The sequence below is a fragment of the Osmia bicornis genome, chromosome 15 (genome assembly GCF_907164935.1).
Source record: "Osmia bicornis bicornis chromosome 15, iOsmBic2.1, whole genome shotgun sequence".
NCBI lineage: Eukaryota > Metazoa > Arthropoda > Insecta > Hymenoptera > Megachilidae > Osmia > Osmia bicornis.
In genome coordinates, this window is record NC_060230.1 from 3,230,810 (window position 1) to 3,246,242 (window position 15,433).

Here is a 15,433-nt window from a genome sequence, read left to right on the forward strand (position 1 = left end):
CGTGTGACCAAGTGATGTGCCCTCGTGAACCATAATCGGTGTACACAAGGTCGGTCTCGTGGTGCTTTTCTTACTGGTCGACGCGTGCCTCGTACACGCGAGACGCCACCAGGTGATTAACAGGTTGTTGTCGCACAGCCTTTGTTGTCGCGCCGCATACTTTCTCCGTGGTAACGATCGCAAACGTGAAAATCATTCTAGTGGTAGTGCGTTCGGCATTCTCGTCGATGGAGACGAACATAAAGCTATCGTTTTCAAGAAAAATTTCATCGTGATCTCGCGGGTGTCCAGGTGTACTTTCGACGAGCCGATGAACGGATGCGAAGAGATGAAAAGTGGTCGAGACTCGAGGGAAATGGTCTGGGCTGGTGAATCGCGGACGACCAGAACGACACCGAGTGAAAGTGATTACTAGCCGATCTTGTATCCCTTCAACGTCTGTCACGTGCGATCCGTTGCAACCTGCTCGCGAAGTGCCGCCGTGTGCAGTGTCGTGATGAATCAGTGCTCAGCTGATCAAGTTGGCTGGTGAGCTTTTGGCTGCGATGTTATGGTGTTTGGTTCGCAAGAAGCTTGCCGGTCGGATCGACCGGCTCCGGACATTGGCTCTAGACAAGTCTTCCTTCGTTTAAATGTTCCATGCGATCATTGCTAAAGAGGATCGGTCTTGTGGTGGGTGTCTGGTCAAAGGATCGTAGAGCAAAACAGTTTTTTTCATTTAAGTGATAGGTATTCCCTTCTAATTAATCGTTACGTGTTGTGACAAATCCAGATGATTCAGATGATCCAGTGTGTCCGTATTCGTTTGAGCGATTTTACCGGGTGATAAAGTTCCTCGTATCTACGGATCTACTGGGAGACGTTGATGTCTTGGGTCAGATCTCGCTGCAATTAAAGAAGGATCCGTCAGCTGGTGCACCGTGGTTGCCGGTCCTAACAGATGTTCGCTCGATCAAAAAATTTCGGGACCGTGTTGTTGCACGCTCGTGCTCGTCCATCGACGATAACGAGCGTCGTTCACGAGCAGCCCGATCGTTGGATCATTGTCGTCCGTGGTTTGTGGGGCAGTTAAATCAGCAAGCCGCGAAACATTAGTGCCCCACGGGAAAATGAGGAGATCCTGTACGTTCTTCACCTCAAGGTAGGATCGTATTCTTCTTTTATGGCTTTATAGCCTTCTTTGGCTGACCTGTCGCGAAAGGCAAACTTTCCTTCTGTTCCCTCGCCAGTCTTTCGTTTTACACCGGAATGGCGTCGAATGATAAATTTCTCCCTTTGGGCGACCACCTATCTGTCACGTAGCTGGCCTGTCGCGTGAATTTTAATGGCCACCCTTGCATAGAACCCCGTAACACGGAGATAATCTAATGTGACGGACCTCGAAAGAATCTTGTGCCGGACGCTAAATGAAAGGAAAGAAAAAACAAGAAAAATCGATACGTGATTGTCGGTGTTTGCCTGGCTAGATTTTATTGCGCTTTAAACGAGCAGTTATTGTTGGACACGGCGACGGCAACTTTATCGCCTGCCGCTTTTTTGTCTGTGTGTAAGACTTGGGTGCCTTCGCGTCGTGAAGCTCCGTACAACATGTTTCTCTTGGGAACGTGTTGTTTCGTGAATATTGCTCATAACGCGGTGGTTATTGAAGAATAGTGCAATCCCGAAAATAATTTTATCAACTTAAACCATTGTTTTCCAATTAAGAAATATAAATTTCTCTATTGTAACTCTTGGCTTGATATCGTTTTCTAAATGTTATTCTTAGTAAATGATATAATTTTGTAAAAGTTATCTTTAGAAAACGATATCAATTACCAGGTCACACCACGTGGAGGTGGCTACATTAGTGACCCACCCTGAAATCATACAATTTTCCAAAACAGACAACATAAAATACCAATTTAAACAATAAAATGTTGAAACGATATAACCACTTAATAAACGAAACGAGAATACGAATATATGATACGAGAACGTAAGATATGATTTACGTATGAAACCAATAAGAAAAGAATAATTCCCTGAAATAAAATGTAAATGTGTACAAGAAAACCCTATCCTGAGCTAAGATATGAAATATACAGAAAAACAATTTGCACAATTATCATTGTATAAAATGATACAGTGATATTCGTGGTTCATTATGCTCGCTCAAAAAATAAAAATTACAACCAATTCCCGTGTCCTACGACATGATGGGAACCGGAGGAACTTTAAAGCATGCGACTCACCGATCGTTGACTTGCATCACTGCGCTCGCAACGTCTCTCAGTTTGACCCATGATTGATTCGTGATTGACCCATGGTTGATTACCAAAGTACGCTCATTGGTCAAAGCACTCTTCTGAAAACATAAAAATCACGATTCTTGAACGATATTTATTTTTTTTAAATTGCTTCAATTTTTTTTAATTTATTAATAATTGTTATTTTATTTTAGATTTCTTGAACCACGGTTTTAAGAATTTTTTTTTTATTTCAAATCATAAATCAATGTACCACATTTCGTAAAAGTTTATTATTTTTAACCGACTTCGAAAAGGAGGAGGCAATTTGTACTTTTTTTTTTGAAACCGATCTCTGTCTGTCAAATAAGTTAAATGTCCACTCTTAGCCGAATGCTACGTGATTAATGTTCGCGTCAGCTCGGTTTGGATGCTTTTCATCTTACGCAATTCGTAGAATGCGGACGCCACGAAATTTAATGTCTTCGAAATGGACAGAATTTCTTCTTGCCCTGTAATTAGCTGGCACGAGAAACACGCTCCAAACTAAGTTCCGGCAACGAGGAATAATCGATAGAATTCTTGGTCCGTATTCGTAAACTTCGTTTATCATTTTTCATCAATTGAAACTTCTATTTCACTTGTTGATAAATATAGGGAATTAAATTTTATTGATGTTTAATCTTTTGTTTAAAAAACGTGTCGTAAATCAATCCATGTTGTTCTCTTTTAATCTTCAGCCGAGGAAGTATCGTTTGAGGAAATTTCGAGCCTGTCGTATTCAAGCATGTTATAAATTTCACAAGGTACACGGTAATTTCGCGGGCAAACGGGGAAGTATCGTGTAGCAACGGGTCGTTTGCTCTGATCCTGCTAATATTTCGTTTGAAAGCGATCGGTAGAACCGTTCCGTGTAAGTGGACACTGAGAAAACAACGGGCTACGCCAATGGCCACTACTTTGAAACCGGATGCACGCGACCCGCCATGACAAGTGATGCTTTGGTTACTTTAAACAAAAAGGATCAAAGAAGCTGCACCCATCATTTTTACAATGTGTTACGCTCGCGTTTGAAATTGGTTACCCGAAAATTTGCCTTCAATTCTATATGCAATAGAAATTTTTCATTATCAACATTATTGTCCCAATAATTACAAATTTCACATCTATTTTTGAATTATAATTCAATTTCGATATTTATAAGAAAGTTAATAGCCGATGCAAATCAAGTAGTTTCAAGCTCGTGGTTACCCAGGATCTATTCCGCAAATGCTGGTATTTTTCTTGTGAAAAAGTCGAAGAAAGAGGACAGCCACGTTCAATCTCTGTCGCGGACAATTCCTCTAGCCGTGTATGAGCGTGCCGGTGCAATTTCTCGTAGCACAGTTCGCCGATGCGTGCGGTGCTTTCGCTCAGCTGTGCCAGCGCGAAAATCAATCAAAATCAGAACGTCATCGCGGAACGTGGGGCATGCGAGTTCGCACGCGTGCGCCAGACCGTCCACATCGAAGGAGAAGCGTATATCTCGGGGTTCGATTTTGCTTGCCTTTCTTCCAGAACGCGAGAAAATTTTCGTAACACCACCATTCCACGTAAAATCGATCACTTTTTTCATTCGATTACTCGGATTTCGTTTAAAATCAAATATATTCTGTCCTATTCCTAGACCGTCCCGATGGAAGAAGCCCACCACCTTCCCGTGGTTTCCATCGTGCAATGACACTTCTTTACAGATAATCATAAACCGAACCAATCAAATTTGATTATTGCGAGAGAAGTGTCGTTGTCTAAGAGTGGGTCAGTAAAGTTTTTCGGCAAATCTAAATGACAGTATTAGGGCTTCAATACGATGCCGCGTTAATAGAAGACCATTTTCACACAAATGGGCAAAAACGATGACTTTTGGGTGAAACCCCCTCTCTCCTAGATAATTCCACGCGATCTACATTATATTTCATTTTAAAGAATATTCGTGGCAACGAGTGAAAAAAGTGATGAATTTGGCGTGGAATGGCCCAATAACGACACGTACGCGATGTCGACCACGGCACGATGGTCGATGGATCAAAGAAGGAAACTGGCTCCCAGCGATTCCTGCTTTTAATTTAACTCACGAACCATTTGGCCCCCGGCTGCCACCGCGAACGTGTCCGGGTTATGCTTGCGTCGAAATAACAACGGGGACCCGCTGAAATTCGCTGGCCACTTTTACAAATGAAATATCTCACACCCATTCCTTATCAGCTGAGTGAAACGATATTTTCTATCTGGTTTAGTATGCTTTGACTGAACGAATTTTTCACTTTAGTGTAATTCGATAATTGAAGCTCTGGTTGGAAAATTTTGGTGATTTTAAATCTTGAGAAATTCGTTTGATGCGAAGAAAAAGAGAATGAAAGTTTCTTAGGAATTTCTAGTCAATTTGATAAATGATGAAAATTTAAATTTTCTAAGTAGAGGGAAGTAGATACAGAGAATTCTACGTTAACACATAGCACAAACATACGAACGTTTCGCAAACAGCAATTAGCAAAGTAATTTACGTTAAACGCTTGGAGAACGAATAGCTTTCAAGGAGAACGACGTTCACCAGCTTATGGTGTCCGAGTTCTTGCTTCTAACTTGGAGGGAAGTTTGCTAAAATGACGGGAGCACGACGGCGAGACAGCTGTCAGACATGTCCGGCGGCAAAAACGGAGAGAAAAAGCGCAACGCGGCCGATTCCGCGCGAACGTTCCTTCGACGCATGCCGATGACAACTTCGACGTTTCCGCAATACATTCGAGCCAGGTTAAAGGCTCGAATTTGCAATCACGTTCAAAGAACTTACCACTCGAATCGTGTTAAAATAATCGATCGTTCATATCGCATAGCAGTTACGAAGAGAAACTTCATAAGAAGAATTAGAATTCCAGTTTTTTTCGTGATCGAAAATGATAAAACAAAAATTTCATTTTTCAAAAACGAAGAAATTAATGAGATAGAACGTTTTAATTATGAAGGATAGTGTACCAAATGTGTTTTCAACTTTTGGAACGAAGAATTCTTGGTCACGAGAAGTCGTTTCTGAAATGACCAATTCTAATTATCAAAGTTGAGAAAAAAAAAAAAGAAATTACATAAACCAAGGGTTCTGTTCCTTCGGGACATCTCGAAAGTGGCGTCATTAACCGAAATGAGCGTTCTTTCGTTCACCCTTCTGGCTCTTTAGCTTTTTCCTTTGAGTTTGCCACGCTTTTTCTTCTTCTTCGCGAACGCGTCTCTTTCTCTCGACTTCCGGTGTTATCGTCTCGAAGTTCCGCAGGACAAAAAGAAGGAAAATGAGAAGGGACGAGGTCGCGTTTAAGATTCTCGTCCTTTCGCGATTAAATTAAGACCGAGCGTTCCTCGTTCGTCATTAATCTTCTTTTGCGACGCGTCCTTGGGAATCGTTGTAACGCGCGGCGTCTCTATAATTACGCGAGCGTCTCGCGTTTCGTACTCGCGCGGAATCGCCGCGTTCGGAAGCGCCAAACTATAATACTGCGTCGACTAATCTTCTTAGCGTGGAATCGACGAACCGTGACAATGATCGACGCTATCGCCAACCGTACTTACGATTTTCCTTCGAAAATATTCAACAATGAAACGAGAGTTATTTCGAACCATCCCAATTTGCAATAGGTGTAACAGAGAGCTTACAATTTAATTTGAAAATTTGTTATGATTTAACAAAAAAGATGACTGTTCCTACATAGAACGTAGGAAGAATCACAGGTTGTAACCCGTTTATTGAGAAATCTCCTAACTCTTTCGAACGCACATTCGCGCGCTTAGTAAAAGGAATCGTGCTTTAATCACGTAATTGGCTAACGACGAAGGAGCTTGGAAGAACAACGTTATCTGGCAAGGCAGAGATTCAGCCAGTATGGAAACGGATAAGGCTGGTACGACGGTGTGGGCGGGCGGTGGCATTACGGCGAAGCCTGCTTCTAATGGCATAACTCGTTGACGAGATTATAATCAGCCGGCAGACATTAAAGCCGCTGGGACATTGGTGCACGATGCTGGTAAAGTCCAACTTCCTTTGGCGACCTAAAACTGCAACGAACATCACGCATGGGTCCATTTTACAAGTTCTTTCCCAAATATTCTTTTAATATCATACGAAGAATCAGTTGAGTAATCGTGATTACTTTCTTAACACCCTATACGGAAATAACTGGTACGTTCGCAGTGGCTTTGTGCATTGGTCAGAGATCCTTCAAAAGCGTGGTTTCGAGCGAGCTTTTCGTTAATCGCGTCAGCTCGCTCGCCTTTGATCCTGGCTTACCCATAAACATCCTTTTATCGAGCCTTCGTTAGGAGGCATCGAGTGAAATTGCAGCGACGCTGTTGTAGATGGCCACACAAAGGACCGGTTGCGGGGGAGAATAAAAAAAAAGAGATCAAGAGGAAGAGACTTCGCCCGAACATCGGTTTCCGGCTCGTTGTACCCCGCGTTTCGATTAAAAACTTTCGGAGGGCCACGTAGCCGGTCGTGTTCCGCTAAATAGCTCGTTAACTCGAGCATCATCCGTTCGATACACCCTGAGCCTATCCTAGAGTTAATCTCGTTTGACGGAACACTGGGATTCGATTGATTAGTGGGTTACAAAAAGGATATCGTTTCGTGGGTTGTTAGTTGAAGAAGGAAAGCTGCGCAACTTGTATTTGGAAGATAAAGTTGTTCGCATTGGACGCGATCAGTGGATTAATTTGTTTTATTCGATGCTATATAATTAGCAAATAATACTGAACTACTTGTAACGAAATTTGCCTTTTTAGATTATTCAATCTCTTCGACTTAAGTTGAATCATAGAATCTCTCTCTCACTATTTTTATCACGATGTACAGCTCACCTTGTATATTTCACGAAACAGGAAGACATTCAGTATCCTCGTTGAAACGTTCCGCAATTTACGGGCCACTCGTTCGCGAGATACGAAAGCTTCTCAGACAAGTCTTTCGATTATTCCAAGACGACCCCCGGCCCGCTATCGAGATCCCTGGAATCTGATTCGTGAGTTTACGATTTCGTGCTTCGAGTTAGCACAGCCAGTTCGCCGAAGCACAAGCAGAACCGAGAAGAAGAAGTAGAAGAAGTTGTAAACCCGAAGCTTAAGCCGCGCGATAAAAAGTTTCGAGGGCAAGCCACGGACGAACGTATTTCCGTTCCTGGTCCGGCAACAATTCCGCGTCCACCCTTGCTACCGTGCTTCCACGAGGGTAAAAGAAACGATGGTCGGCCGCTTTCGAGGGTAGACAATGAAAAAGACGAACGTATATAACCGAGAAACTTTTTCGTTTGTAACGTCGTTACGGTTCGCTTGAAACGAATTGGACGGTGCACGGTTACCTGTAATCCCGCTTCGCTCCTCGCGGAACCCACACAGCTCGCGTTCATTCCAGCTTTATAATTTTCTAGCTCAAACCGACTACCCCGGGGCCAAATGGATGCAACTGCACCTACGGATGACTGAATTAATGTGCAATTGCAGGTGGAACGATTAATCGCCTGTTCCCTTTGTTCCTTCAACTGTTAACTGAAGGATAAGTAACTCGAGTTCCCTCGGAAAAGGTTCTTTTCATTTATTATAGTAAATTAAATGATTTTTAAATTTTCTATCTATTTTTATTCAATGCATAGTACGGAGGTAAAATGGTTTCTTTGTTGTTTATTATCAACCTTCTTTCCTCTCGATTCACCGAGTAAAAGTAATTTTTCTTACCCGCACCAACCCCACAATTTTGTCCTCGCGCAATTTGCACATCCACTCGAGCAATCACCACGAACGGTTTTCTCAGTGTTTCCTTTTTTCCTCGATTCTCTGTTGTATACAGGGCGAACAAAAAATCATCCTGTTCTTTTCTCGTTGTCTCTCTCGTTTTCGCGTCAAGCCCCGGCAAATGCGGCAAGATAAACTGCGAACTCTGAAATTCGGTGCACTCGCGACCGCCCCTTTGTATTTTCACCCTCCGGCTCGGCTGTTTGCGCGTACCTACGCGCAAAGAAGGAAGAAGCACGGGAAGAAGGAGAACAGTGAATACACATTACGAAGCCGGAATCGTGCAAACAGAGTGCACGGTAATTACGGCGTTTACGTCAGCTTTCTACAGTTAGGGAGAAAGTTTGTAAGGGGTAGGTTTTGGCCCTCTCGAACGGAACCGGGCAAGATCGTTTGATCTTTCATTGATTGCGCGGCCGCAGGTCGAAACGATTCCTTCTGTCCTCCATTCGAGTTTTGTATTTATTGCTGGGGAACTTTTTTCGATCGTGTGTTATGCTCGGGGGTGGTTTCGATGAATTTTAACGGAACTACGAGAGATAGACGGAAGGGTGGAAGGTTAGAGACCCGTGTAAGCAGTGTAAACGAGCGCATATTCGATTACACGGTTAAGAATGTTTAACATCGAAAGGGTTAAGGTGAAAATCCGAAGAAAAATAGAAAAGTATGAAGTAAGAGAACGTTTTAGCCCCGAGTCGAAAACATTGCACAGCTTAAGCCAAAGTTTATAAACTTCTTTCTTCTTTCTTTTATCCGAGATTTAAATTGCAGACGCCATTATCTGCTTCATAAAAATCTGCTCCGCATAGTAGTGCATCTTTACAAACTCATTCGTTCAGTTGGCGAGCATCCTCGAGATAAATACGTGCAAGGAACAGATCCTTGCGAGGAGGATCGAGTGCATTCCCGCGTCCAGGAAAGTGCACGAGTAACTGAGATTTATGGAAGGAATAAAGAAAAGTTTTTTCCACGTGTACATTATCGGTTGAAGGTTTGAAACTGCCTAATTAGTTGTTGCATTGTACGACATAATTTGGAAATGAAAAATGAAAAATTTACAAAAGTAGAGCGATAATTTAAATTTAATTTTTTATTTCACTTTCTAGATATTACACTATTTCTTTAAATATTACTTTTCAATGTATGAAATACGTCAAAGCTTCTTATTTCTATGAACCCTTTCCCTTCGGGGTCCTTCCTTCTTAAGTGGTCTCCTTATCCATTGGCAGGGAGCCAGGCTCATGTTATCGGATCTCTTTGACGCCAATTACGCGATTTTTCAAATTTACCAAGCCATGCTCGAGAATTGATCACTGGCTTCCCTTGGTTTGATGACCAAAAACTTAGAATGCCAAGGTTCGATCCTCCTGCTTCCTCGATGACAGTGCAACATTTTCAATTGAAGTTCCATCACGCGAATTCAATTATTGTATCAGTCGATTCTTGAATTGTTAATTCTCGTCTGTTGCTTGTTTCTTCGCTTCTAGAAAGCGTGAATTATCAGACTGACTGTCTGAAACATATCTGAAAACGGCAAGCAAAGATGTCTGTCGGCCATGGTAGTCGTCTAATTAGTTTCACACTAACGAGGAAGGAGATCTGCGCTTCTTTCGCAGCAGCATTAATGAGGCTAATTTTGTATTTAACTTTGTATACTAGCGAGTGCCATTCGGATGATTACGAAGGCTGACTTTCCGTATCTTCTAACGATTTACCGACTGGCTCTTCTATCTTGATTATCAAGCAGCCATTTGCAGCATTTATGCAACCTGAAATATTATTCAAATATTAAGATACGATTCTACGAAATGGCTTTTCAAATTCTAAAGAAAGAATCAATTTTTACTCTGACTAAACACATTTATTGTTCGTCGTAAAGCTTGTTTTGCTCTTTTGTTTAGCAAATATCGGTCTATTTTCGTTGCCTCTGAGTCACTGTAATATGACACTGAATGACGAAAAGTGGTAACATCTGCAGCAATCGTATTCTATTTTATTCCTCTGTTTCAGTTTTTAGTGGTTTGTAATATATGACTGTAAACGTACATATATATGTACCATAATAATTATGTTTAAAGAATCATTTACGTTTTATTACCATTCTTAAAATATCGAACGTTTCACAGAGCACAGATATCATTTATAATGGAGAAAGTTATCTCAATAATTTTTCCATTGAGATGTATAGAAGGATATATTGGGATATAATTCACAGGAAGGATAGGCCGCCTAAGTAGTATATATCCATCTATGGTCAGACATACCATACGTTGGGTATAATTTCGAACAACAACTATAAACTGTTAAAATATTTTATTGTTCAAATTCATATATTTGTTCTAAACATAAATTCAAAACGTCTTATAAGTTTGAAATGATTAATTGATTATTTTTTTAAACATTTCAACTAAAAAACGTAATTAAGTGCAACTTTTGCTCGACACCTCGTATAACCAGTAATCGATGCAGCAAAATGGAGACTGAATCTGTCATCCGAAACCTTCGTTTAAGTTTCCCGTTCCTCAGGGACTACCTTTGAGTATCGCTGCTGCAAAAAACATAATGCATCCTCTTTGTAACGTCAACTCTGCTCGAAGTGAACAGTTTAACAGGAACTATGGGTTACATAACCAGCACAACAGAGGTTCCCAGTGAATAATATTATTTGTGCACGCTGGTTTAAGATACCTTGATCCGCCTGGAGCCAAGTCAAAGATAAGCGTTGCGAGCGCGAGAAGCCAAAGACGAGCCGAGCCGAGCCTGGCTCCTTGAGGTCTAATTAGTTTCCTCGTAACGAGCCGGCTGGGATTGTATTCGTCATACGACGAAATTAACGAGGCCAATTTTACATTTAACTTCGTACGCTCGGTAGAGACGCTTGGCTGATCACGAGAGGGGTGCTGGCAGACAAGAATCATCTTTCTCCTCTCATGGCCTACCGTCTCATATTCGGAAATTCTTTTCGTGTAATGGAAAAAGATTTATTTAAGTAACCCTCGAGAAAATAATGATAATTAGATAACGCTCAAACAATATTTCCACCGTGTCACTTTTTCCAGATTCGTGAAATTCAAGTGCAAGGGTTGATTGAAATATTCAATAATTTAAATACAAGAGAACAGAAACTTTTATTGCTGAAACTCCGCCGCTACAAACCTTGACAAGTATCACTGTTAGGTACGCAGATACGTGCTGTGCAACCGTATAAACCTTGCGTGAGAGTTTACGTTCGTTTGCTTAAATGTCTGCTGCACCACCTCTGGATATGGCTACGGGCTCCTTTCTCCGTGGCGTGCCTATTAATTAACCTCGAGGCGTTAATTGCGTCGCGTGCAGCAGGGCCAAATTTTCGAGAAATTGTAGGTGACACACGTGTCACGACAGATACGATCTTCAGGATGTTCGCTCGCGTGTTCTGTACACATTTTCTACGATGAATTGGCTGTAACAGTGGTTGTTCGCGGAAGTGTACATAGGTTACTCCGAAAGTTTTGAGAATTACTGCTAAAATAGTCATGAATGATTAAAGAGGGATCGTGTTGAACCTTCAACCAGAGCTGACAGCTCCGCCTTAGTTCTGTTCGAAGTGTCAACGACTACTTTATTCGCGACGTTTCGTTCATTTGGAGAATTCTCAGTATTTTCAGTGCTGGAAATGTATCTGTATACGAATGAGACGAACAACGTTATCGATTCGATGAAAGTTGTAACAAGCTGATCGATGCGCGTATCATTTGGAAATTACGTTAATTGGACGTTGTCGAGAAGAGCGGGACATTTTTCTATGCTAGGTCGAGCGTGCAGGTTTGTCAAGTTGCGACGGTAGAAACGCGTAACCAGTGTGAGAGAGGAACGAAACGTTGGAAGAGTGAGTAAGGGAAAGGGTGGAGCGAAGGTTGGAAGGGCTGAACGGAAAGATAGGAAGGGCCAAGGGGTTGGGAAATCGCTCGCGGTCCCATTGGGTCGTAGTAGAGTGGTGCCCTTCGCTACGGGTAACGCAGCCTCTCCGTGTATCGATTCGTCTTTCAAACTTCGAATTTCAGAGCACGTGCGCGCACGCTCCTACACGCGTACACATGACGAACGCATTAATGCGTGCACAGCACGGCGACTAGAACGAGCAACGGAGTTTCCAGAGATTCGAATATCCGAACGCGAGATCGTTTTTTTCGATATTTGTCCTTTAACTTAATATACTCTAAGGGTAATGTCCGCTTCTTTTTTAAGGAATATTTATTTTTCAACCCTGAACTTACAAAATAATTATGACTCATTGGCTCTTAATAATTCTTTGAAAAAATACTTTTACACACTTTTCATATCCTTCTGGCGTTTCTCATTTCTTTGACGATTCAAAAGTTTACTATTTCTGATTGCAAAGATATTTTTTATGATAAAAATGATTGATAATTTAATTTCTTTCATTTTTTTCTAAAAATTGATTCGCAGATGTAACTTATCATTTTGTCATTCGACCTGGTATAAATGTAGCTTTTACATTGAGTTTAAATTTTTATTGAACGTTAAACTCCACGTAAATTGAACAATACTCGACAAGAAAAAATGATGGAAAAACGAGAAATGTGTGTATGTGTTTTTTTGGAAAGTGATCGTATCGCGAGGCAGAGTGCTCATATATCGATTCGTTTTTCAAACTTTCAACTGGGAAAACGCATGCGCTCGCTACGACTGGTGCGTACTATCTGCGATGCATGTTCCACAGCGAGTATCGGCGAATGGACGAAGCTTTAAGTAGAGAAAAGGATGCTACTGCAATCAGTAACTGTCGCGAATAGATACGATGTGCATAGTATTCTGAAGGACAAAAGCCTTTCGATGATGCAGTAATCAGTTATAACTGCTGCATAGTTTTAATGACGAATCATTGTTACCTTTAAAATTCAATTATTCTCCTTATTAGTTGTTCGTTGTGAATATCACCAAGTATTCGTAATTGTAATTTGCTAAAAGAAGTAAAAATTGTTGATATATATAAATCAGAGGCATTTATACAAATGTACGAGTATAAAATATCGTGTTCTGAAACGAATCGTTTATTCAACAGTGAAACAGTTAAAATTTGATAGGAAAACAAGCGTACAGGATTTACCTCGAATTAATTAAGAGGATTTAAGCGACCCACTCAGTTTCGCATCATTTATCTTGCCTCGGTAAATTCCAAGTGGTTCGCTGTAATTTTAAGCAACCCGATTAGTTTCGACATAAATCAAGGGGATCGGATGTATTTTGAGGACGTGTTGCGAAGTCGTTGCCAGAAAATTTGATTCACCACGAAAATATTCAATTGTCTACATCCCTAACATAGATAGGATGTCTGAATGATGCAACAGAGACTTGTTGTCTCGGTTTTTCAAAATTTATACTATTGTTCCATTAGCCAAACGTATATTATATACATAGTGGTTTACGATCCTTTATGTCTAGTAAAACGTTTTAATAACAGTGCCAGAGAATAACGTTACATTGAAGCAAATCATGTGTACTCAGTTTATGACTAGAAATTAAAGTTGCAAAGTGTAGACGAAATTCAGCAATATTTTTATCCAACGTGATTTAGCAGTTCACCCCCTAGCTGGTCGTTGATAATCACATGTATTGTGAACACAGGAACGGTGGTGCGCGCATTTATTTGGCCACACGCGTCGCTACACTCGCCATTTATCCTTTTACGGTATGTTTGCAGCCTAACGGGATTGAAGTGGTTCGAAAATTCGGGCCAGCCTCGACCGTTCATGCCCCGTCATGCGAATTTTATCGGGGCGCAATTTCGTCGCTTTGATTATACTTCAAAAGCAATTATGTCGGTCTGCGTGCACGCAAAGCTTTCGCCAATCACCGCGACGACTTGTTGCTTGAAAAGGCGCGAAATTACAATGTATCAATTTGATCCGCGCGTCGACGTATTAATTTTACGAATAAATTTCAAAGAACCCCGTCGCTTTGTACAAATTCACTTTGTCCGCGAAATTTTGCGCTGCAAACTTCGCTGCACCCCCTTGTCTTCTCGTTACTTGTTTTTTTTTTCACTCTCCCGTTTCTATTTTCAACTGTATTTTTTTATATTTTCTCTTGATTCGAATTAAATTCGAGCGTTCTTTGAAGTTCCGATGCTGCGTCGTGTTTTTGAAAAAGCAGGGTTTAAATTGAAAGTATGTTTCATTTGCCGACCAAATTTTTTCCTCTACCCTTATAAAAATATACTTGGTCGTCGAAGAGCTTACTCTTCCCCATCTAATTTTCTGAAGAACACGAAAGTCGTTCGCAAGTCAAGCAAACGAGAAATCTGTTCCTCGACCACTTACTCCCCCGCCCGTCGTTCGCTCATTTCCAGACAATGCATCCAAAACTACTTACCATGGACACAATGGTGACAAAAGCCGTTCGCTAACTGCAGCCATAGTCGCGGCAGCATTAGCGTGCCGCGTGCAGAAGCGTTCCGACGCCGCAAATGTACGCTCGCGTCTCTTTCACGAGATATCACCAACCATTCTCGCCCCGGATCCTCTTCCTGCCATTAGCTGGCGGCGTCGAACAGCTCCTAGCTAGAATATCCGTGCAACAGACAGCGGGGTCTGAGGCTGACTGTCGTCTGGAAGCCGGCGCGAAGACGGAGAGTGCGGAATCTTGGCATAAATTAATCGACCGATGATAAATGCGACGAAATCGAGGGGGCGCGCCGTGCTACGTATCCGGGACGTAAAGGGGCTTGCAACCCGAGAGATGCAAAAAGAGATTGTCATGGGAGATGGATGTCTTTCGGGCGCTCATCTCGTTGCATCCGTGGAACTATGACCATCATGGAACTTCACCCCAGTCTACGTTTCAACCTAGATAATGGAAAAGGGGATGTTCGAAGAACGACATGACGGTGCTGTTGTTACCCTTTGAAAACTTTCGAAGTCATTGAGGTACGATCAAAGATCGGTTCGATGGGATGAAAGGAGAATTCTTTTATCGAAGATGCGTTAATCTTTTAAACTATAACGCAAGAGGATAATATTAAAAATGAACGAATACTGATACTCATCGGGAACGAAAAATTTATCTCTAAACAAGAACACGTTGTGGTCGTTTTTCCCAAAGTTTTGAGCATAGCATATCCATAAATCTTTTTAGTTGATTTGATTCCAGGTGAAATAATGATTTGATTGGATTCAGTGTTGCTTTATTTCCTTTTTTTTTGTATGGTGTATTTTGATATTGCTGTTTGGAAAATGAGTATGTGGAGGTATATTCGTAATCTCGGTGAATGGAGTTTTATATCGAATCCGCTTTAATCTACGTAAAGCTACCGGGGTGATTCATATTTTTTAATACCGAAAAAAATGGAAGATAACATGGACCAGATCAAATATTTGAATGGCTCTGTGTGGTGTACT

The 15,433-nt window shown here is 41.5% G+C and overlaps 1 protein-coding gene across 2 annotated transcripts in view; it reads left to right on the plus strand.

The window, feature by feature from the left end:
• The window catches only part of LOC114882871, a 241,669-nt gene that overhangs the window by 22,703 nt on the left and 203,533 nt on the right, over positions 1–15,433 (plus strand). The window contains exon 1 of one of the 2 annotated variants that reach the window (XM_029200002.2): positions 744–1,141. The exons of the other annotated variant lie outside the window; for it this stretch is intronic. The gene's annotated coding sequence lies outside the window, so the exon portion shown is untranslated. Of the gene's footprint in view, positions 1–743; positions 1,142–15,433 lie in introns of those variants that run through there. 2 annotated transcript variants of the gene reach the window in all.